Source organism: Apodemus sylvaticus, chromosome 1 (assembly GCF_947179515.1).
Source record: "Apodemus sylvaticus chromosome 1, mApoSyl1.1, whole genome shotgun sequence".
NCBI lineage: Eukaryota > Metazoa > Chordata > Mammalia > Rodentia > Muridae > Apodemus > Apodemus sylvaticus.
The window spans coordinates 113,274,507-113,297,142 of record NC_067472.1 but is presented as its reverse complement, the minus strand read 5'-3'; the positions used below and the strand labels follow the sequence as shown (position 1 = coordinate 113,297,142).

The window sequence follows — 22,636 nt, the reverse complement described above, 5'->3', positions numbered from 1 at the left end:
CAAAAACCATAAGCTAGAAACAAAACAACAATAACAACAACAAAACATGAAGAAGGAAGCTAATAGGACACCTCCAAAAGCTCACAACTTCTGAATATTCAAAACAAAACAAAACAAAAGTCAAAGAATTTAAAACTATGCTTTTAGAATGGTCCACAACTTCATAGAGGACTTAGACTGCTGAATGAAATAAGGAAATTCCCCACTGAAGTTAAGTCAGAATGGATGGCAAAGTCAGCAGCATTGGTGAGGTATTAAAGAGCATGTTGAAAAATACTTCAGGGGATCAGGATTCTGGAATGAATGAACGAGTGAGTGAATAAACAGGGATTATAAATAAAAAATCACAATGGAACCCATCCCCAATAGACCAGATCAAACATAAGAAAGGGCTATCAGGTTCCAAATCAAGGCCGAGCGAAATATTACATTCATGCAGAAATAAAAACTGCCACACCAACCCCAGTAGAATCTGTGTGACAAGTTCCACAGACTGAGGTGAAAACTTCAAAAGAAGGAGGCCTCCTGGAACGGGTTGTGGAACTCTTGGTTGGAACAAAATATTGAGCTGTAGTTCTCATGGCAATTTATCTGTTTTATTTTCTTTTATTCCTTTTCTTATTTACAACATGTTTCTGATAGCTTAGGCTAAGATTTTAAGTGAGAGAAATGGGTATGAAAGCATCCCTTGAGATGGAGGTCACTAGCTATGACCTTATCTCTGGGAAAAATCAGCACTTTACTTCATAAATCATTTTCATAATAGTACTGTGATAGATAAAAACTTTCCATACAATAAAATTTTATATGGCTGCAAGTGTGTCATTGGAAGTGGGCTTTGGTATGTGATAAAGAAAGCCTTAAATAAAAAGAATTAAAATAGTTTAAATTTCTTTGAAGATTTACAAAAAAAACAGGCATTAGATGTTAAACAATAACTGTCCATAAAAATCCATTAGGCTGCTATTGGAAATATGCCACTAGTCTTGGATGACTGACTTATTGAATACATCTTTTCAGAGTTGTAATATTTGGATGACTTTTATTGTGCCAAATAATAATGATGCTATCTGTTCTAACCATGGTTGCCCCACTGAATACATCTTTTCAGAGCTGTAATACTTGAATAGTTTTTTGTACTTTACTGTGCCAAATAACAGTGATGATATTTGTGATTGCTTCACTGAACACATCTTCTAAGAGTTGTAATACTTGTTTTTTATGCATAAAAACCCTTGCTTGACAGCTGCATTTTACATTCAGATTCTAATTGCCTCTGTGTTTATTTCTGTTTGTCACCACTGAATCCTTACCCACTTACCCTTTGAGGACCCTCATTACAGGGACCTCCACACTCAACTGGGTCTGTGGCAGAAAACACACAACCAAGCATCTTAGTCTCCTCGGAATTGTAAATGAAAATCATGTTGAGACTCCATCTCATTTCAACAGGACTGCTACCAAGAAAACAAATATCAGCAACTGTTCAGAAGGATTAGGGTGGAGCTGTACAGTCCTGAGAGGCAGGTGAATTAGTATGGCTACTATGAAAATTATATAGAGGGACCCAGAGCAACTAAATAAGGAGCTACTGTATGATCTAGCCATACTAGGAACATACCCAAAGAAACATAAATTGCCATGCTACAGAGATTCCTGTATAGCTTGTTCATTGTAGCAGTGCTCAGAACAGCTAAGTTATGCAATCAGTCTACTTGGCTATCAACAGATAAATGTATGAGGAAAGTGTGTTATACATCCACAATGGAGCTTTTATTCAGACATAAAGAAGTATAAAACTACCATTTTCTGGAAAGTGGATGGTACTGGAACTCACCATGCTAAGTGAAATATGCCAGACTGAGAAAGACAAAAATGTTTCCAAGTTTTCCCCATTATGTAGAGCGTAGATATAGATAATATATACAAGGAAAGTGGGATTATTTAAGAAAAGGAATGGGAGGAACAGGGGACCAGGAGGGGGAGGTGGGAAGCTGTGAACCTAGCAGTGTCCATGAAATCAACCTGTCATGGTTTACTTTCCATAACTGTGATATGGACCGGGACCAAAAGAAACTTGCAGTGGAATGGTTTTATTTGTCCTGCTATTCCAGATTACTGTTCATCATTAAGGAAGCCAAGGAAGGAACCTGGAGGCAGAAACCTTGGAGGAACAATGCTTACTAGCCTGCTCCCCATTGCTTGCTCTGCCTGCTTTCTTAGACCATGCAGGACTGACTGCCCAGGAGTGGCACTGCCCACAACGTGGTGGGCTCACTTACATCAATCATTAATCAAGGAAATGGCTGGCAGATTTGCCTACAGGCAATCTGATGGAGTACTCAATCAAAATTTCTCTTCCTAGCTAACTCTTTAGGTTGTATCTAGTTCTCTGTCTCTCTCTCTCAGATACTATCAGTTTATATAATGTATGCATGCTAATAAAATTTTAAAGCATAAAATATATTGGAAAATTTTATGATTCATACATTTTTTAAAAAGCAAAATTTAAGACTTGGTGTTTTCACTTGACAGTTTATACAACAGTGCCCTCTGGTGCTATAAAAGTTGTTGCCATTTATGTGATTGCTCATAGCCAAGCTTACTTGAGAGTTGCAGAGGTTCAAACTTCTTGAAGCCGTGGGAATTCATTGATTACCTGAGTTATTTAGCAAACTGAGATGCTAGAATCTTTTTCAGATGAAACTGTTAAATTCTGTGTGACTGAACACACTATTTTTTTTTTTGCTGCTGCAATGTGTTAGGTGTTTCAAGGATGGGCAACTCTGTTTTATTAACAGAGAACAATTTGCCTTCACAGAATTTTGTCAACTTAGAATGAAATTCTTCCTTGGGGTCCCAGTCTTTGGTCATAGGGAATTTCTGTGCACGTCAGTAATCTGGGAGTTATAGAAGAATGTTCAAATCTACTACCCACAAGACAGTGTTTTCTCAAGTGTGCTACTATTGAATTCACAGTCACATTTCCAATTTTCTCAACCACTGATTGCTAAATTGCAGCATATTTATGAACATATGAGAAATTTAATATTAATGAGGGTCACATCCTCAGAAAAATGAAGGAAACAGCCTTGTTGGACTGTATTAATTGTATGTTTACTAACACAATATCTCTCTTGTACGGACACTGTGGTAGCTCTTTTCATCTTGCCTTTTAAGCTACCTAGTCATTATGTAAGAGGATGGAACACCACATTTTTTTCAATAGTGAGGTTTCTTATTCTTATTTTTAAAATTTTATTTATTCATGTATCTATTTTTTTAGTGTATGAGTGCTTTGCTTTAATGCATGAGTACACCCGCATGCCAGAAGAGGACATCAGATCTCTGTATAGACGGTCCTAAGCCACCATGAAGTTGCTGTGAATTGAACTCAGGACCTCACCAAGAGCAGCCAGTGCTCTTAACTGTGGAGCCCTTTCCTATTCTTATACTTATATTCTTCCTTCCTCATTTTGTCAATTTCTCTTTCACAAATGTTTCTTTGAGTCTTTTTAAGATTAAGACAGAAGAGAGTACTAGTCTGTATCCTGATAAGTAAGAAAAAAGGATGTGTGAAAAATGAGGCATTATTATATAAAGAGATGATTTCAGTTGGAGAGTAACTAAGGAATGTCCACCTTCCTTACCAAAGTAGACAAGGGTGTGCAACTTATTGGAGAGCTTAGGCTTATCACCTTTGAGGTCCTGAGTTCACTTCTCAAAATGCAAACACAATGAAAGCAGCAAGGAAGCAGAAGCTAGGTCTATGGGGTTGCTGGTGAAGAGAATGGAAGGGTGGTTTCTGCTTCTTGGAGTTTTCCATTTGGACAGTTTTGTTATTTCCCAATCTCCTCCACATGATCATCTGGGAGTATTGATTCCTCTGTGACTGTTTGATTCCTAAAGCTCTCACATCTATTTTGTATGGGAGCATGAAGGCAAAGTAATGAACCAAGTTCTTTTTTTTTTTTAATTTTTTTATCCGATATATTTTTTATTTATATTTCCAATGATTTCCCCTTTTCTAGCCCCCCCCACTCCCTGAAAGTCCCATAAGCCCCCTTCTCTCCCCCTGTCCTCCCACCCACCCCTTCCCACTTCCCTGTTCTGGTTTTGCCCTATACTGCTTCACTGAGTCTTTCCAGAACAAGGGGTCACTCCTCCGTTCTTCTTGTACCTCATTTGATGTGTGGATTATATTTTGGGTATTCCAGTTTTCTAGGTTAATATCCACTTATTAGTGAATGCATACATGATTGATCTTTTGAGTCTGGGTTACCTCACTTAGTATGATGTTCTCCAGCTCCATCCATTTGCCTAAGAATTTCATGAATTCACTGTTTCTAATGGCTGAATAGTACTCCATTGTGTATATATACCACATTTTTTGCATCCACTCTTCTGTTGAGGGATACCTGGGTTCTTTCCAGCATCTGGCAATTATAAATAGGGCTTCTATGAACATAGTGGAACATGTATCCTTATTACATGCTGGGGAATCTTTTGGGTATATGCCCAGGAGTGGTATAGCAGGATCTTCTGGAAGTGAGGTGCCCAGTTATGAACCAAGTTCTTAAAAGGCCTTACAGTGGAAATAAGTGAGAAGCCACGTGTCATTGTTCTCTGGTTCTATTCTAGCTTTGGGGACACCAAAGCACCAATTCTGACTGGAGATGGCCAGGTGGTTGACGGCACAGCTGCTCTGTGTTCCTTCTCATCTTCAATGTCCCAAATTGTCACCGACTATGCTTAATAGATTTCATATTATTTATGGATGTATACTTCATTCTTGAGCAGTTACAAAATGCAAACATGTATCTTTACCACTGTAGATTTTATTTGCAGGTTGTCCCTGCTCCTTCCGGTACTCCCCACCCTGGTCCTTTCCATATTTCCGTATGTTTTCTTATTGTGAAGCAGGAAACACCTTCGAACTGCTTTCCATGACCAGAGTGTGCTTCTTTTCTCAGGCCATTCCGATGAGGCTTTGATGACACTATTACCAACTTTTGTTATTTCATTAAGTCAAACTATAGTAATGATTAGAGTCCCTCCTCTGTAGACCCTGGCCAATGTATTTGAGATCTTTGTGCTCAGCTTGCTTAGAACAGGCAGATCAGAGAAATGGCTTTAGTAACCCTTTCTGTGCTGTGATTTCCATAGTTGCCCATAGCCTTGGAAAGTAACTTGTGTGTCTTAGTCTGGACAGCAGAGGGCACACTGTCCCTTGCATGTCTGGCCATTGGGTACTGAAAACTCAGTTCTGTGTGGGAAAGAGGATGCTGGAAATTCATGTGGTGCAAAGGATATTTCACAGCGTATCTCTAGTTCTTTAATACCCAAGTGCTTTAGAGTGTAGGAGCCTTTGACGCTATAAGATCATCTCCCACATTTTTCTGAAGAGCTTTGTCTCTCTTGCCTCTCTTGGGTACCTGCTCCTGGTGTGGAGAGAACACACATTTATTGGGCACTTAATGTAATCAGGAACTTTCACTTTCTCTGTCCTCCAGTGATTCTTTGCATGATATGCTGCCATCCCCATTCTATATAGGAAGGCACTGGGCTTAGGGGTCAAGGGACACATCTGGCCTTGCAGCCAGCAGAGGTTCAAGTCCATGCCTGTTAGTGAATTCCCTCACTGGCTTTCCTTCTAGCAAAAGCACATTCTTTCCTCTTTCCTCTCAAAGTCTCAACAGTTAAGGTCAGGAGCTGGAGTACCTGGGTGTGGAGAATGTGTCTGTCTACCTCTGCTCCCTAAGTTCCAGAGGCCTGTGGGATTCTCGGCGGGAGAGTTTCTTCTGGCAAGAGCTTTTTCTGACTTGTATTTATCATGGCACATAACCACCCCTGCTTTCACGTTTGAAGCCTTTAGACTGGGTATTGAAATGTTATTCTTTGTGAACTGTTTTTCAAGGGTAAGATGAATATCTATCTCGTAAGAAGGCTAGGTCTGAACATCAGTGGGAAAGGTGAAAATCTCTACAGTAAAGTGACCTTTCGGAATCCTTTAGAAGTCTCACATGCTTCCCTTTTTCAACCCTGACACAGTCTGTCTATCCGCCCTCGTTGAAAGAGATGTGGTTGTCAGTGAACTTCAAATCACAGAGGTGACTTGCTTTTGGGAACTCTTTGGGGGTAATTCAAACAATTTAATACCAGAAGTTCATTTAGCACAAGATACTTACATCTGAGATCTGGCTCAAGAGAAGAAATAGCACATTCAACTCTCATTCATGTTTTTTCTAGTTCAGTGGCTGTAAAAACTTTTGCTGCATTGGAATCACCCAAAGACGACAGATCACCTGGCTGTGTCCCCGAGTTTCAGATTTAGAAGGTCTGGGATTCAACCAGAGGCAACACATTCATACCAAGTTAGTGCACATGGTGCTGGTAGGACCTTAAAAGGAGACCCACCACACTGAAGCAAAGTGGGTGCATATGTTCTCTGTCTCTCTGTCTCTATTTATTTTTATTTGTTATATTTGTTTAAAAATCTTATATCAACTTTTTAATAAAAAAGCTCAGCACTTGGCCTAGACAGCTGAGTACATGTTTGTTGAATGAGTGTTGAATATATTAACACACACAATGGGAAGGACATCTATATAGGCATGGATATCATTTTTATAGGCTTAGTTTCTGAGAAGTAGGTAGTTGTCTCCAGATTGCATAAAGGTCATGTAGAAACCAGGAAGTACATACACAGTTTGATGAGAACTAGAGATGTTCACATTTTGTGTACATGTGTGTGCAGGGATAGAGCCATGTATAGGGGTCCTTCTGTTTGGAATGACCTAAAGAAGTACTGTTTGGTCTAGTTTAGATCCTGGGTGGTTTAAGTAGCAATGCCAGCCTTCTGAAGTGCTTGCCTTTAGGATATATGCCACTATGTGGGACTTTAAAGCAGTTTCTTATGCAGCCAAAATAATACATGTGCTTAGTGACATCTAATACATTGTCCATATTAACATTAGCTCAACCTTCTCCAGTCTTTCACTCATATCTTATCTGTTCAAATGAGGGGCCAGCTGTACATCATACATTGCATGTGATTGATGTGTTTCTTAAAAATTTACTTAATTTAGTGCTCGCTTCGGCAGCACATATACTAAAATTGGAACGATACAGAGAAGATTAGCATGGCCCCTGCGCAAGGATGACACCCAAATTCGTGAAGCGTTCCATATTTTTACAGCAGGTGTTGGTGAGGATGTGGAGAAAGAGGAACACTCCTCCACTGCTGGTGGGGTTGCAAACTGCTATAACCACTCTGGAAATCAGTCTGGCGGTTCTTCAGAAAACTGGGCACCTCACTTCCGGAGGACCCTGCTATACCACTCCTGGGCATATACCCAGAAGATTCCCCAGCATGTAATAAGGATACGTGCTCCACTATGTTCATAGCAGCCCTATATATAATAGCCAGAAGCTGGAAAGAACCCAGGTATCCCTCAACAGAAGAATGGATGCAAAAATGTGGTATATCTACACAATGGAGTACTATTCAGCCATTAGAAACAATGAATTCATGAAATTCTTAGACAAATGGATGGAGTTGGAGAACATCATACTAAGTAAATGTAACCCAATCTCAAAAGATCAATAATGGTATGCACTCACTAATAAGTGGATATTAGCCTAGAAAATTGGAATACCCAAAACATAATCCACACATCAAATGAGGTACAAGAAGAATGGAGGAGTGGCCCTTGGTTCTGGAAAGACTCAGTGTAGCAGTATAAGGCAAAACCAGAACAGGGAAGTGGGAAGGGGTGGGTGGGAGAACAGGGAAAGGGAAGAGGGCTTATGTGACTTTCGGGGAGTGAGGAGCCTGCAAAGGGGAAATCATTTGAAATGTAAATAAAAGATATATCGAATAAAAAATTTTACTTAATCTAAAGCAATCCTTCTCCCATGATACAGCTAGATACCTCAATTACAGATTGTGTTCAACTTGTCCTATATTTTATGTACCTTCTGGAGGCTTGCATTAGTTTTAAAGTCTCGATAAGTAAAAGAAAACCCTAATTTTTTGTATTATTAAACTTTTTCGTATATTATATACCAACCACAGTTTCTCCTCCCCCTACTCCTCCCAGTCCCTCCCAACTTCCCTTCCCCCCAGATCCAAGCCTCCTCCACTTCCCCTCAGAAACCTTGAGGCATGGTCTGACTAAGCTACTCAGACTTGGTCTGAACTCACTGTAATCCAGGTAGTACATGAATTTGCAATCCTCTTACCTCAGTCCCACAAGTAGCTGGGATGATAGGCCTGCACTACCAGGTCACAGTTATAGTTATAAAGCTATTGAGTAGAAAACAGAAAGATAAACTCACCAATAACTCACACACTAACAAATTTACATTAACAGACAAGTCTACAAAGAATAAATTTAGATATTCCAGGTGAGTCCATGTTCCACTTAATGGAATTATAAGTCAAAAGAACAAAATTCTATTTTCAGAAAACTGAATTTTAAGTTAAAAAAATCTTGAATTATTTCTAGAGTGAAAAAATCAAAGGGAATCAGGTATGGAATGTTGTTGCATATAGAGGTTTTTTGGTAGAGGGGACTTAAGTCAAGGTCTCTCTACACAGCCCTGGTTGTCCTGGAACTCATTATTTAGAACAGTATAATCTAGAACTCACAGAGATCCACCTGCCTCTGCCTCTTGAGTGCTGGGATAAAAGACATGCACTGGGCTGGAGAGATGGCTCAGGGGGTAAGAGCACTGACTGCTCTTCCAAAGGTCATGAGTTCAAATCCCAGCACCCACATGGTGGCTCACAACCATCTGTAAAGAGATCTGACACCTTCTAGTGTCTGAAGACAGCTACAGTGTACTCACATATAATAAATAAATCTTTAAAAAAAAAGACATGCACCACCATGCTTAGCACGAAACACTGTGTGTTTTGATTATGGACTCTATTAGGTAAATATAAGGGCAGGACTTATCACAAGCCTTTTCAGCATCGCATGTTAGAGTTTTGTATTATACTAAGTGTGTAGTAGGTGCCTGATATCTATTTGTTAAGTGAGTGAATGAATGAAAGAAACAAAAGCAAAAGCAATGTAAATAAATGGAAGAAAATACAACTTTCATTCCAGGTATAGAGGAGCAGAGGTGAAGCTGTAGGTGTGTTTTAGTTAATCTTCCTGTTTTGTTGCTTGTCTTATACTCATAGGCATTGGTATAGTAGGACCCTTAGCTTGCTCCTCTGCCTGTGTTTCCTGTCCCCTTTTATTGTACTTAAAGTCTATTAATAAAACTTAAGTTAGTGCATGTGGAAAGATGACATTTTTCTTCTTGGCATGTCAGGACTGTGAGTAGAAAATGTCAAATTTCTATAAAAAATGCAGACTGAATTTTGGCAAAGTAGAGAATATCCTATTATTTAGAGTGGGAGTGTCTGCCACTGTGGTATTCAGGAAGATTCTTTTTCGGTGAGCTCAGTAGAAATTAGAGATGTGAATTCACTTATAGTTCCTGAATTTTCCACTGGTGATTTCTTTTCCTCTTTAGAACAGTTAGAAGTCTAAATATGTAGAAAGCAAAAGAAAGGAGCTCCTGGGTGTGGCTCAGTGTCAAGTGGCTCCAGAGTCACTCTCCACAAGATTCCTGCTCTTGCTCTGTGAGAAACTGGAACCGCTGCGCCTCTTTTCTTTTCTTTAGATGTGACTTCGCTTTTGTTCAGGGCAACTTCTCCTGCCTACCTCCTGCTCTTTAATCTAGGCAGAGGATCCATCCTGCCTCCAGCAGACCCTGCTGCTGTTAGGCCTCTGCAGTGGGAATAAAGGCTTGAGGGGCAGACTCTGTCCTTAAAGGGCAGAAGTGGAAAGATAATATGGGAACAGTTCCCAGAGAATTGACCAGAAGGAGATGCTGGAAGGGTAAATCCTCTCCCTCTCTGGTTCTAGACAGCTTCCTTTGCCAACTAAAATGCATGGTGAAAATGCATGATTGCATGTTCACCTATGTGGTGTGTAGATTGCCTGGGAGATACTTTAGTAGGGAAGATGTTAGCCAGATGCAGGTTTCATTTCTTACTTTTGTTCCTTGGATGTTTAAAACTGGGTAAGCTTTTAACTGGACACTTCAGTCTTCTCATCTGTCAAATGGGTATAATAAAAACATCTATTTCCTAGTGTTATGAAGACTACATACAATCAAGAAACTTGTAGAAATATAGTATTAACAGATATTGACACACTACTTAGTCCTCTTTTGAAAGACAAAATTACCCTTGAAATGGATGCAAACAATAGATAATTGCATCGTTTATGGGTTCCGTTAAACTGCTTCCTGTCAAAGCCTGAGACCAACTAACTCCACAGAGCTCTGCTCCTCCTCTTAAGAGATTGCAGTCTGGTGGTGTAAGGCATGCGAGTTCCTGCTGCAGCAGGTGCAGGGGCTCTTTGCAGCCCTCTGGTGTTGAGGGGAGATGGCCAGCTCTGCTGGGCTGGGGCATGCAGGGGACAGTGTGCTTGAGCTGAGTGGGGCTCAGTTATGCTGTTACTGGCTGGACCTGGGATATGTGGCAAGAACGAGCATCTCCCTGAAAGAGACGGTGGGGTGGGGACTTAGAAGCCACAGGTATCTGGGTAACATGATCATTATCCCTGCAGGTAGCTCCTCTAATTCCTTATTGATTGGTTAAAATAACCAAAGCAATGTAAGGTTCCTATGCCTTGTTAGGGAATAGCAGCTAATTAAACACCAACAGCATTCATGAGGCTTTTAATCCATGCTAAACTGACTGACCAGTTAAAGCTGTCTGCCTAGGATGCTTTCTTAGGAGGGATTCAGAGGGCACCGTCCGGTCAAAGGGAAGTAGACAGCAAACGATTACTGAGGAGCCAGCAGTGTGGAGTAAGGAAGTCAGTGGCCTTGTGCCTGCTCTGCATTACAGCCTGGACTTCAGTCTCCGCTGTGCCACCTGTGTGAACACTGAGCCTTGGGTCTCAGTGTCCTTGCCTGTAAAATCACAGTGCCTGATTCTTGTTTATCATGCTAATTAAGTGAATTGTTACATGTGTGGTTAGAACAGTATCTGACACATTGCAAGTAGCAATTAATAACAGCTGCTGTTAGATACTTTTTTTAAAAAAAATTTAAAAAAATTTTTTATTGGATATTTTTTTTATTTACATTTCAAATGTTATACCCTTTCGGGGTTAGCCCCCCAAACCCCCTAACTCATCCTCCCTCCCCCTGCTTCTATGAGGGCGTTCCTCCACCCACCCACCCACTCCTGCCTCCCTGCCCTCATATTCCTCTACACTGGGGCATGGAGCCGTCACAGGACCAAGGTCCCGTTCTCCCATTGATGCCCCACCAGGCCATCCTCTGCTACATATGCAGTTGGAGACATGGGTCCCTCCATGTGTACTCCTTGGTTGGTGGTCAGCTACTGTTGATTAATCAGTATATAAGATTAAAATTCCAAGGGGTTTTAGTGTGAGTATCAGAAGAAGAGGTGGCATCTGTAGTGAATGTACAATCTTCTGCTTTTTGTTTCTTTTTTGAGACAGACTCATTGTCCTCAGCTCTGATCTGGTACAGGTTGACTTTATACTAGAGGCTGGTGAAACCTTCTCTCTCTGTCTCTCTCCTGCGGAGGGTACAGGCGCTGCCACCATACCTGCATACAGAACCCATTATCATTTGTTGCACTTAAGATTGTGTGATGGGATGTTCAAAAGAGGAACAAGGATCACCTATCTGTGGAAGACACATACATTGCACAATACTCAGAGAATTCTTCCTGGTTTAGCTTAATATTTAGTTCATATGCACTGCAAACGTTCAGTGTGACTTTTTTCATCCTAGTTTTACTTACAGATTTGTGAATACCTTCTAGGGGTTACCTTCTGTGGCTGAGGAGCTGAAAGTTTTGCTGGTGTTTGCTGAACATCGATACTATGGGAGTCCCTTCCTTTTGGTCAGGTCTCAATTAACATAAGTACACATTTTTCTTCAAGGCTGTCCCTTTATTGAGGACAGGGCAGGGTTCATGAATCCCAAAGTGTCCTGTCTTCTCCTTCATGTATGAAGATTATGCAGACATCATGTGTGGTTTCATGTGGTTCTGGAATGGAACCCAGGACTTCACACTTCATTCACACTTCATAGGCAACCACTCTTCCAACAGAGCTAAATCCCCCAACACTCCCTCCCTCCCTGTCTCTCTCTCTCTCTCTCCTTTTCTTTCATTCTTTTGTCATCTTGTTCTTTCTTTTTTTCTCCTTTTTGCTGCTTTTCAGACAAGAGTGGGATTCCATAGCTCATTCTAACCATAAACTCATGATTCTTCTTCGTTAGTCTCCTAAGTACTGGAATTACAGGTGTGTGCAACTGTTACCAGTCACCAGGGGTTTTCGTCATCTGGATGGTAGTCATGGGTGGGATAAGAAGGCTGGTTTCTGGGAGACTATATTTTCCTTCAGTATCTAAGAGCAGCAAGTTATACTAATAGCCAGGCAGAAGCTGTAGCATGGAGCAACTGCTATCGTGACTGAACCTGGCCAGCTTTGGGCTTGGGGACCCTTAGCTCCGTGGGTCACAGTCTCTTAAGACCTTGGGTCCTGGGGCCCTTGGATTTTGGCAGTAGTTGGTGTAGGAGTTCCATCCTAGAGTCTAAGGCCATTGGCCTGGGAGATTCGACAGTTGTCTGAATGCTTCAGATGACCAGGTCCTGAAACTCTGGGGTACAGGGGATGGAGGAGGAGAGGGAACGTGTCAATCAGTGTCCATGTATTCTTCACTCTCTGGATCCCTGTGGCTTCCTTAGCTCAGGAGCTCTGGCCTAGGACCTGATCTTTCCTCAACTTTCCTCAGCTATGCTGTCAGCTCACACCTCCTCTCTGCTGTGCTTGTCCAACAGTTAGCCTAGAACTCCAAAGTCTTTAAGATCATTTCCTCCATTCTCCCTCGGTGGGTGTCAACAGATCTTGGAGGTTGGCAATTGTTTTATTTCCTTTTTCTTTTCTTAGGAGTGTGTATGTGTGTGTGTGTGTGTAAATGGTGAAGAAAAACAGGCTTTGTCATGTAGAATTGGTGACCACCAGGCAAGGAGGAGAGCTATGATTTCAGGATCAGAGACATGATAGCAATTTTAAAAAGTGTATTAGACACACCGCAGTGACAATTGTTTTATAGTGTTATCTTTATTTCAGAAACAAGTTATCCTTCAAACCTCATACACCCATTGAAGTCCATCCACAAAACAAGACCTGTGCTTATAAGTTGCAGGCTTGGGTAGGCTACCTGCAGGGACACTTGGGTGTCTGTGTTTTTTTCTCTGCACGCCAACATTGTATATCCTAGAGGACACAGAATGTCTGATGGCAGACTATAACCATGTAGGCAAGCAGACAAAGAACTATGGCTTGACCATTCTCCTTGGTGCTCATGAGAAATTTCTGCACAACATCTTACTCAGTCAGAGGTTTTTCTAAATGCACTGTAGGGCAAGGGGGCCCTGCCAGCAGACAGAAGAACTGGTAAGGTTGAGTGAGCTCAGACCCTGGGAATCTCAGAGATTTGAGACTGGCAGGAGTTGAGCCTCTCCCTACTGGTTTCTTTATTCACTCCGACACAAAACCATGACACCCAGTGGAGAGGACCTTGGGCCATCAGTCATGTACTGCAACACCTGGGGTTCTTTGATGCAAATAGGACATCACTAACATTTCAAACTGAGCCAATAGGAAACAGCTACCCCTAAATCCCACCGCACTCCTCAATGTTGATCAAGTCCCTGTCTGCATGGAATTAAGCACAGGAATTATTTCATTGTAGATCATATGAGGGTGCCTCGTAACTGAGCTGTAACACTTGGGGAAGAGTTCTCTGTCCCGAAGTATCCGTCGCTGGACCTTGAACCGTCTGGCTGGCCAGGCTCACACTTTCTTCACCTCTGCCTCTGCCACTGTCACTGCCCTTGCTCAAGGGACCTTGGCTACCTGCCTGGAGCAGGCTGCTCAGACCTCCTCACTTCTCTTCTAAGAAGAGTAAGGCTTTCAGTGTTCCTGGCAGGACCAGAGCCTCACAGAACCTTGGCTCTGCTTCGATGACAGTATACCACAATTGTTTTATGTTTGGGAAGGTGGCTTAATGATTTAAAATAAAAACTATAAACTACACCAAATAGTTGTTTAAATTTCTTGACAAATCAGAACTGTGGCACCAGACTTCATGTGGTAAAAATTCTTAAATAGGTCAAGTTTGTCTGCTCCTGGAAATTTGTGTGCTTGGTATTGTTTTTATTTTATTTTATTTATTTATTTATTTATTGCACCCAGTAAACAGAGAGAGAGAGAGAGAGAGAGAGAACATTCAATGCAAAATGTATTATGTTCTACAAACTTAAGTTACTTTTTGTGGGTTGTTGGAAGCACCACACCGTCTTGTGAGTGGACATTTTGGACTCAACTTTCTGGAAATTCTATTTGGAAGAAAGCGTATGAGACTCAAGTTCTGTTGTTTCTACCTGTGCCTAGCCTCTCAATGTGAGCATTTCCACCTGTGTTCACCCTCTTACCCCACCCCCCACTCCCCCACCCCCCCAGGATTCTGAGCACCTGAACTTCCTGACATCAGAACAAGCACTGGCTGATTCTGTAGAGTTAATCAGACATCTGAAGAGAACGATCCTTGGAGCTGATGATCAACCTGTCATCACCATGGGGTTGGGGGGAGGGGTCTGTCACAGGTGGCTTGCTTGCAGCCTGGTTCAGGATGAAATCTCCTCATTTAGTAGTTGGGTAGGTGCATATATGCTGAACATGAGCATGATCCAAACAAACTCGGAGATTCGTTCAGGGTAAAAAAAAAACGTGTTTCCTGCTTTATACAGATGTTTCTGGATTCTCATTAACAGCTGTGCAATTTTTCCAATCACCTTGTTAAAGCCCAGTTTCCATTTTATTTTTCATACTATTTTTAACGTGCATTTTTATTTGCTTCTTTTAGTTTTGTATTTATTCTTGTTAGTTTGTTATTGAATCTTTAGTACATGTATTTTCAATATTTTCATTTTTCTCTCCCAACTCCTCCCAGATTCATGCCTTCTTCCCCACTTATGCGAATTTTGTGTTTCCTCCTCTTCCTCTACCTGCCTTTCTTCCTCCCCCTCCCCTCCAGTTTCTGCTGCCCACATACTCTTGGACAGGTGACCTACCACTGGCCACACTACTAAAACCAACGGCGTTAATGATGGGACTTCATGTCACACACCTTGCTATGCTTGCAGTTTGATTTTATTTTGCCTGGTTTGAGCTCATTGTATTGAAACTTAGGTGAGTTGTGGTTTCTTCCTTTCCCTTTTCATTTCCCTGACCATTAGAGCTCTGGCAACTTCTGCTCCTACCTGGCAGTTTTCCTGATTTGATTTGATCCAGAATTGATTTCCTGAGGTGTGTTTATGAAGATTGTAACTGAAGATATTAGGAAAAGCAGTGTAAAATGTTCTGAGGACATCCATAGGTATTGGAGTGCCATTGGTGGACTTTCAAATAAGGTAAGTTTTATCTAAAAGAATGGTTTTACATTTTTAATTGATTTCATTTATTCAATGCTTTCACTTAATTAAAAAAGTCTTTTTAAGTATTGGGTAGTCTGCCTGAATGAATATTTCTGTACCACATGTGTGCCTGAAATCCTCAGAGGTCAGAAGATAAGAGAAATTAAAATGCATGGGCTGATGAGTTGCTTGATGTAATTATCATCCAGATCAACAGAGAACAAAAAGGCTCATATATATATGTGTAAGTATATATATATATCATCTTTTTTCAATGTTCTATGTTAGCTATATCTATTTGTTTTAATTGGTTGCTTATTCATTCACATTGTTCTATGGTGTTCCTATTTATTTATTTAAAATTAAATAAATATTAAATATTTTAAATTAAAATGAGACATAATAAAAATACTAATTTTGATACATCCCACAATGAAGTTCCTCTTGTTTGTCATGGAATTATCAAACTTCATTAAAGCAGTTTGTTGAATAGTGCAAAAATTCTTGATGAAGTAGCATAGAAAGTTCTATTTTCTGTAATGCAAAGTGAAGAAGAGATCGATGGAGGCTTCTGTTGACTAGCATTTTTCAGGTACCAGCAATGTCATTCTGTCTACAGGCAGTGGTCTAAGATGGTTTACCAGAATCTTTCACCTGTATACTTCCCTAAACTCTGAAGATACTCAATGCCTGAAAGACTGGATCCTGGAGACTTGGGCAAATCTGGCCATGGTGAACTACCCATACCTGGGCAACTTTTTAAAGTCTGCCTTCTTGGCCTATCAAGGTAACAGGACAATATCCTGTCCTCATTTACAAACTACTTTTTGGCTTTTATCAGAGGAAGACATACTAATGATATAGGGGCTCTGTGGAGCTAGCAATTCCCAGCTGACATCCTCTGATTATGTTACCTTGAATGTTTTCAATTTCCTTTCTTAGCCATAGCTTCCTCTTCTGGGAATTGAGGATGAAAAGCATCAATTATTGCATAAGACCAATGGTTGCTGTTAATAGAATAATTGCTGTGTACTGAATCCTTGGCTGCACTTGATATATGTGGCTTACTCAATTTTGTGATATCATGCCTAAATGTATGTAACACATGGAAGAAACTTGATAAGTGTCCATCACAGTGCTATAGTTATTCAGTGTGGTGCTAAAATTGTAAATACTATATGCATGAGCGGCGATTGATATGCTGAGCCGCAGATTGGGAAAAAGGTATCTTGTAAGTATTACTGGGAGGGCGTGGCCCCAAGCTGCCACCTGTTCCTGAGCATCCTGGATGATGGCTACCTCCTTGCCCCATTTTTGTCCCACATGCCTCAGACAGACATCAATAGTTGCAAATCCTTACCATAAGATCTGAATTTTTGATCCTGAGAAGTATAAAGACATTGATTTTTAGATTCTACAGATGCATGAACCCTTTGTAAACTTAAGTTACCTTTATAATTTTAAAGAGTCTTTTGCTGTCCACATCATGTATGTGTTCTTTAACTATTTTCCTGTTAAGAATAAGAGTTTTTAAAGTAAAGGACAGTTATGTTCTGAGGATCTTTTTGACTGAGCAACTAGAATGAGTGCTGGAAATGAAAATTTATTTGGTTACATGAGAGCCAAATTTCAAAAGCTCTTTCAATTGTCCCACTGAACTGCTAAAACTACACCTTGCTTAAAAATTTTAAATTAAAATAAAATAAGTTTATTTGTTCTCCTAATTATTATAAAGTGAACATCTTGCACATAACAGGCTGGAAACTAACATGTATTGAATTAAGTTGGACATTGATCATACGAAGTTATTATTATTATTTTGAGACAGACAAAGCTCACTTTGTAGCTTAGGGTGGTCTAGAACTGTCCACCCTGCACAAAAACTACTTGTCTAGCCTTTGGCTTGCAAGCCGCCCATTGCCAGTTTCTTCTCTTCCCACAGTTAGCCAAACATTTCATGTTCACCGATTCTTTCTCTCTGCCCTCCCTGGCTGCTGAACTCAGCGCCAGCCCTCTCTGCTCTTCGCTCATTCTTTTTCTCCTCTCCTGACCCTATCTGTCCTCACAGCCCACTAATCCCTGGAACACTACCCAGCTGGGGACCGCTCTTTCACATGGACGGTTCCATTCAGCCAGGACTCCTCCTCCCTCTGATGCACTTCCTCCTCTGTAAAGGACTGACAATCAGCAGAACTTTTCTGAGTCTGTAACTCAGGCTTAGTGCGGTGAGATAACAGGTTGTAAGAGAAAGCCGGTTATTTCCAATTCGGTCTGTACCGTGTACATCTCTAGAGTATCCTTGGGCAGTGACTAAATGCGGTTTTCCATGTCAATTCAGCTTTCGTTCTCTAATTTGTCTTTGCACATTGTCTCTATTTGCTTTTGTTTACTGTTAACAGAAGCTGCAACAGTCATGCAGAAATAATCATGGACTTGGCTGGCAGAACACAGGGAGGAAGAGAAAAGAGAAATAGAAAACCTCTGTCATTTGACAGTTCAGGCAACATTAAAAACCATGATGCCTCTTTTTAGCTTAGAAAGCACTTTTAAAGAAGGCTGCAGTTTCTCAAATTTTTTCTTTTCCCTTATAGTACGTTGAATATTTTCATACTCTTAGCTTAGTCTTCTGAGCATGCAAATACACACGGTGAAATAGTAAGCCATAAAAGGGAAAATCTCTTCCGTTTGTCTTGGTGCTTGATAATGTATGCACCCTCTCTGGGTGGCTTAAGCAGTTTAGATGCATTCTGTGAAAAGAGAGCTTTTACTGACAAAAGTAATGTGATTATCGGAGGTGGTGTGAGAGGGATGTTGGAGTCCTAGGGAAAGAGAATCTGGTCTAAAAGCTCAATGTATCAGTTTAATCCTTCTAATGCGGGGAAGGAGGGACAGTACTCTGGAGAGAAGATTGGCCTTTTTGTTTTTTAAGAATATCTTCTTCCTTTTTAAGAATTGTTTCTTTGCCCTACCTCCCTTTTCTTTCATTCAAACCCTATCCTAGGCACAGGCACCTAAGGTTTTCAAGCAAACCTGTTATTCTTACTTTCTTGCCAATATGTTGGCAGAAAGGGCAGGGCACAATAGGGTGCAGATCTGATCAGTTTAACATTGCATGGTGTTCTACTTTCTACACTTCTTTTATTTGGCAATGAAGTAGCCTTGTAGCCCAGGCTAGCCTGGAACTTGTAATCCTCTGGTTTATCCTCCCCAGAGGTGAGACTAGTCCCAACTCACCTGGCTTCTACACTAATTCTGTACTTTATTTTTTTTTAAATAATTTGCATTGGTGTTTATCCTACGTGTGTGTGTGTGTGTGTGTGTGTGTGTGTGTGTGTGTGTGAGTTGGATCCACTGGAAGCTGAGTTACAGACATTTGTGAGCTGCCATGTGGGTGCTGGGAATTGAATCTGGGTCCTTTGGAAGAGCAGTCAATGTTCTTAGCTGCTGAGTCATCTCCCCAGCCTCTATTTCTGTACTTTTAAAAATGAGAATTATTAAAATGTTTTTACATTTTTCCTCTTAGATATATTTTTATGTGTATGTTTTTTTGCCTGCATGTGTGTATGTGTACTATGTGTATATTTGATGTTCAAAGAATTCAGAAAAGAGCATTAGATTTTTAAAAACCTGGAGTTATGAGTCACCGTCTGAGTGCTAGAAAACAAACCCAGGTCCTCTGCAAGAACAACAAATGCTCTTTTTTTTGTTTTTTTTGTTTTTTTGTTTTTTTTTCATTTTTTTATTCGGTATATTCTTTATTTACAACAAAAAATGCTCTTAATGCTAAGCCACCTTTCTATTCTCTCTCTTCAAAAGTGTTTTGAGTGAGTGTTTGCTTATACTAGGATACAGGAAGTAAATTAATTCTATTTGAGTCATTTGGCTAGTACTGAGTGTCCTGTTAATCTACTATCTTAATTTCTTTTAAACTATTACAAAGGTATTTAAACTTATATTGCAATAAAATGACCCTCCAGTTTATCTTTTATTAAAAACTCAAAATATATAAAGACAACCAAACAAAAACATATTTTTATGATGATAATTGTGAAAACTGTGTGTAGTGGCAATTCCTGGTTGTCACCTTGACTATATCTGGAATGAACTACAGTCCAGAATTGGAAGTCTCACCTGTGATCCTAATCTGGAGGCTGGGAGATAAGAATTTCTGACCTGGATCTTGGTATGGAGATCTTGATACATAGTGGCCATGAATCCCAGAAGATTAAGACAGGGAGATCTCTGAGTTCAACGTCATCTGGAACAAAGCAAGTCCTAGGTCCAGGTGTGGTGGCACATAACTTTAATTTGGACCACACTTTCTGCTGGAGACCTACATAAAGACATTGGAAGAAAGAAGATTCACTCTCTCTCCTTCACCTGCTTGCCTTGTGGGACTGAGTAACTGCTAGATCCTTGGACTTCCATTCACAGCTGCTGCTGACCATTGTTGGGAGTTGGACTGCAGACTGTAAGTCATCAATAAATTCCCTTACTATACAGAGACTGCCCATATGTTCTGTGACTCTAGAGAACCCTGACTAATACACTGGGCATGGTGACGCAGGCTTATAATCCTAGCTACCTGAGAGGCTGAAGCAAGCAAAACTACAAGAAGGCAGCTTGGGAAATTTGGTGAATGACGCGCGCGCGCGCGCACACACACACACACACACACACACACACACTCACAGGCACAAACACTCCAAACAAAACTAACAATTCACAAATTAAGGAGCATGATGCAGAAAATATTTGTGTGTTAAGTCTCTTGAGGAGTGTTTGTTGTGTTGTTTTAGAGTCTCTTCCTGCTTGCTTTCTCATTAAATCACATGCCTCCCTCCTTGCCCTGGAAGTAACTAACAGTGACTGATTTGTTGGCTACTAATTTGCAAATTATCAATATTAAGTTGAAGTATCATGTGAGGTTGTGCCAAAGTGACTTATAAATGCGACAGCTTCATATGGTTTACTTTTGACTTAATACTTATGTGCTTTAGGCACATTACATATCTGATTAGAGTGTGTGGCTAGTTCCTCTTGAACAACGGGACTCTTGAGTGGTCAATGAATAGTGCAGAGGCTGTGTGGACCCTTATTACAGCAGTGCTTTTAGAAGCTTTGGCCATTCTAAGTAGAACACAAGGAGACCGTGTTCCTTTATAAAAAAGCAGCTTGACAGGATCTAGTGAAGGTCTTATGATGTTTGTTTGCTATGAACCATTAATTCCTGCAAGAAGTTATCTTGAAGTTATTAAGGGTAAAGATTTAGCCATAGAGGCATACAGGTGTAATAATAAAAGGTTACAATGTTTTAAATGACCAATCTTAAAGTTTTATCTCGTTCTCAGTTCTCCAGCCTCGCTGCTCCTTTGTGAATTGTTTTACATTGGTGAGTGCCCTTCTGAAGGGTTGGTTGGTCAGAACTGAACCCGGTCCTCCTAGGAGCATCTGCCTTCAGAAGGGCGGTGGGTCCAGGGACTCCGCCTAATTTGGTCATGGAGTTTCTATCAGCAGAGGCCAAGTCTCTGCCTGTGATGTTCTGGGGCTGCAGAAACCTATGTGTTGTTATCTGGTGCCAGCCTCCAGCCATGCTTGTGTCTTTTAAGAGACAATGAGTGCTCTTTGTAGAGATGGCTATTCATGGGGACTCCTTTTCTTTCCTCAACAGAGGCTCAGTGTTCCTGATGTAAGAGGGGGCTCCAGTGCCAGCATGGGAGTCATGCCCACTTGCTGCTGTGTTTTAGGTTCTTGTACATCAGCTCCTCTTTTCTCTGCCTTGCTTGTTCTCCGCGGGCCTCACCCTCCACCCTGCCTGAGCAGAGTGCTTTCCTCTGCATCTGCTCTGTAGTTCCCTGCTGACCTTGGAAAGAGCTCAGTCTGCTGAAGGTGTTCTTATTCAGAAAGGTGTGGGAGGTCAATGGTTGGTGATGGGAGGTCCAGTACATCCCACGATTGGCTCATGGCCTCCCCACTGCTTGGTTATTTGTAACTGCTCTACATCTTAGGGATGCTTTCTGAGAAAACTGCTGTTTTAAATGTTAGGTAATAAGTTCCATGAATAATTGAAGAGTTTTTTTTAAAGATTTATTTATTTTTTATATGTAAGTACACTGTAGTTGTCTTCAGTCACCAGAAGGAGGGCATCAGATCTTTTTATGGATGGCTGTGAGCTACCATGTGGTTGCTGGGATTTGAACTCATGGCCTTCAGAAGAGCAATCGGTGCTATTACCTACTGAGCCATCTCTCCAGCCCTTGAAGAGTTTTCAGAGTAATAAATTATGGTGTTGACTTTTAACTTTCATCATCTGGCTTTTCCTATGGCTTTAAGGTGCAACACGTTTGTACTTCCAGTTTAGCTCAGATCTGTTTTTTTTTTTTAATTTATTGATATATTTATTTACATTTCAAATGATTTCCCCTTTTCTGGACCCCCACTCCCCGAAAGTCCCATCAGTCCCCTTCCCTCCCCCTATTTTCCCACCCAACCCTTCCTACTTCCCTGTTCTGATTTTGCTCTATACTGCTTCACTGAGTCTTTCCAGAACAAGAGGCCACTCCTCCGTTCTTCTTGTACCTCATTTGATGTGTGGATTATGTTTTGGGTATTCCAGTTTTCTAGGTTAATATCTACTTATTAGTGAGTGCATACCATGATTCATCTTTTGAGTCTGGGTTACCTCACTTAGTATGATGTTCTCCAGCTCCATCCATTTGCCTAAGAATTTAATGAATTCATTGTATCTAATGGCTGAATAGTACTCCATTGTGTATATATACCACATTTTTCAGATCTGTTTTTTTAAGTACATCTTGAGCATGGGCACAGTGTATATTTATGACCTTACAAGTATTTTTTCTTTAAAAATTTTACATTTATTTATTATTTATTTCTGTGTGTGTGTGTGTGTGTGTATGTGCACTCAATGTGCATGTGAGTGCATATGCATGCTGGCACATGTGAGCATGTGTGTGTGGTGTCTGTGGGTGTGTATACCATGGCATGATTCTGAAAGTCAACTTTTGGGAGTTGGTTCTCTCTTTCTACCTCGTGGGTCCTTCAGATTTTCAAGCTTTACAGTAAATTCTTCACCCACTGTTT

General features: G+C 40.7%; 1 non-coding gene and 1 pseudogene across 1 annotated transcript; both read left to right on the top strand.

The window, feature by feature from the left end:
- The first annotated feature begins 221 nt into the window (after nucleotides 1–221).
- The window catches only part of LOC127685384 (lysosomal Pro-X carboxypeptidase-like), a 43,097-nt pseudogene continuing 20,682 nt past the window's right edge, over nucleotides 222–22,636 (top strand).
- Nucleotides 7,088–7,194, top strand: LOC127677015 (U6 spliceosomal RNA). Its single transcript, XR_007976419.1, has one exon. It is a non-coding gene; the product is annotated as a U6 spliceosomal RNA (small nuclear RNA).